This window comes from Chaetura pelagica, unplaced genomic scaffold (genome assembly GCF_000747805.2).
Source record: "Chaetura pelagica isolate M959 unplaced genomic scaffold, ChaPel_1.0 scaffold428, whole genome shotgun sequence".
Lineage (NCBI taxonomy): Eukaryota > Metazoa > Chordata > Aves > Apodiformes > Apodidae > Chaetura > Chaetura pelagica.
In genome coordinates, this window is record NW_009954311.1 from 1,039,834 (window position 1) to 1,042,632 (window position 2,799).

Consider the following 2,799-nt stretch of genomic DNA (forward strand, 5'->3'; position numbering starts at 1 on the left):
TGAATTTTTTGATTCTTATTTTCATTCACACAGGGAAAATAGAAAGTACAGATTATTGGATAAAGTAACTTGCATTTCATTGAATTCCTTCCCTTCAAGGAAAAAAAAAATCTCCTAAAGTACAAAGCCACATTTCCAGGAAGCTTGGTATGTAAATCGAATTGGAGAGATTACTTTTTAGTGGTGTTCAGCTGGTTTTCAATAACAAAAAATCATGGTTCATTGCCTAGAAGAAATGTTTGAACATAGTTGTCCTGAGTCCTGACAACAGGCCTGCAGTTAATTTTCAGCACAGTAAGTATGTCTATTGTTTTTGATTATTCACTTGGCCCTACTACTGTAGAAGGAGAAAAACTGGTATTTTCACTTCCAGTGGGGGGAAATGAGGACACCCATCCTGCTCCACGTTGTCTGAATCCTTAGAATTTGGATCTGTGCATCTGTGTTGCCCATTATTGAATCTTAAATACCACAAGCAAGAGGGCCCCCAGTAGTTCTCTTGGTGACTATTCCAGCCAAAATTGGCAGGTTTTGCCTGTCACCTCAAGCTTGTGTGTTAAATAATTGTTCAGATGTGTCTCTTTATTTTACATCTTCATAAATCTGCAGTGGATTTTGTTCCATTTCTGCATGTGTTCCTCCTGAGACTGTAGCCCTGTGAAAGCAAACCTGATGTCCATGGTATTCAGGAGAACCTTTGAAAGTGTAAGTCTCCATAGAGTGACTTGGGGAATTTTTACTTAACTAGACAATGTTGTTTGTAACCCCATTGTACTTTGTGTTGCTCTGGAAGCTTCAGCCTACAACATTTCTTTTCCTCATGGCCCCTTGAAGCTACTTCAACAAACTGGTACGTCTGTCCTTTTCACTATATATATTTTTAATTACGAGTTTAACTCCTGCAGAATTTTGTGACTTTGCTTTTTCTGTCAATGAGAACCCCAGATCTGAAGTAACATTGTCATTTATGTCCTGTGGTCTCTGCACATGCAGCCCAAGCTCACAGTATTCTGTCTGAACATCAGTTTCCATCTGTACTATCTTTTTATGTGTCCTAATTCCTACCTACCTGATTTTCAGAGATGCCTTCCTGTTCTGCTGGCTTCTGCCTTGTGTTTTTTGCTTTGCAAATTTAATCTATGTTTCACACACGTTTTGTTGTCAATTAAAATGTTAGTTAATGATCTATCAGTGATCCACTGCTGTGGATCCTCTTCCCTGTTTCTTAACTCAATAATTTGTTTACCTGTTTGGTCCCTTAAATAATTTTCCATGTAGCCCTATTACCATCCAGTAGGTTTAACTGAATTCTGATTTTTTTATAGTTTTCTCACATCTTCTTTAGAGAAAACAGAGTAGCAGTGAGCTTCTTTATGTTACGAACTTGCATCAAAGCATCACTGTTTCAGGTATTTCAAAACTACTGCTGGCCAACATTGGGATTACTAGTTACAAAAAAACTGGGCATTTCATGAAACTACTTACAAGGCAGAATTTCAGGTCTCCATTTCTTTAAAGGAAAAATGTTAGGATAGATTTTATTTTTTTTTTAATTAAGGAAAAAGAGATAATGTGAGGTTATGAAAGAGAAACTTTGGGCTAACAAACATTCTGTTCCAGCAAACTGCTAACATTCTGCAATTTAAATGTATAATGCAGGCCTGCACAAGAACTTGCTATGCATATTTTAGAGCTACCAAGGTGTCACTGCAAAAACAGCTGCCTGTGTCTGGGTGAATTATGTGATGGGTCTTCCAAGGATGTAAATGATCACTAACATTTATTTTCTTTCTGTGGATGCTCTGCCCAGTTTTCCTGTGTGACTCACCATCTTTGTTCATGCAGTGCAGCCTTGTATGATGCAACAGCTTTTTTTTTTTCAGGAAGGTAAGGGGAGCCACGGCTGTTTCTCTCTCACTGGTTGTCTGATGTTTGTGTTTTGGAAAAAGCCAGAGGAAAATAGTTATGTCTTTAAAGGTAGCGTTTTCCAAAGAGTCTGATTGAAGTTTTTGTAACTGTTACAGATTTAACTTGTGTTTTTGTGGGGACCTATTCTCCTTGTTGCCTCTGCTACATTCTTCTTCCCTGTTCTTGCATGTTACTCCTGTCACTTGTGGCAACTCTGCTCTGGGTGCTGAGCCTTCACTTTCTCTCTACCCGAACCTGTATTTACACTTAGCATTGTACACATCTTTTGTAAACTCTGCACTGTATTTGCTTTTTCTAAACGATGCTAAACGTAGAAGTAGAAAAGCAATGCACTTCATTCCTCTGGTTATTTGTTCAGCAGTAAACCTTGATTTGTTCTCGTTTGGAAAGTGTTTTCTTCCCTAGGTCCATTCTCATGACTGTAAATGAACCATCTCATTTAAGTCCGTTTGACTTATTTCTCCCTCTCCTTCTTGGTTGAATTCAGGCGTTTTAGCTCTGAAGTTTCTTGTGTTGCAAGTGCAGTTGTTCTGTACTCCCGGTGCTGTTGTTGAGGGCAGGGTGGCTCTTTGATGGTGGGCACCTCCTTCTTGGAGGGCAAGCACAGGAACTACCTGCTTAGCGTTTGTTGGTGTCAAAGTCCAGCAGCGATTCCGAGGTCAGGGGGGTGTCGGTTTGAAGGGGGGAGCCTGGAGCTCAGCCGTGCGGTATTGGGATCCTGTCACTTGGTTACAGCGGTGAGGACAGAACTGGTGCTGACAGCGGGAGAGGGAGCAGCACCGTTCCCGTGACACTTTTTGCCTCTGGCAACGTTTGGTTTTGTAAATGGGTTCTTGCGGTGAACAAAGTCGTTTTGCAGAAAGAAAGGGG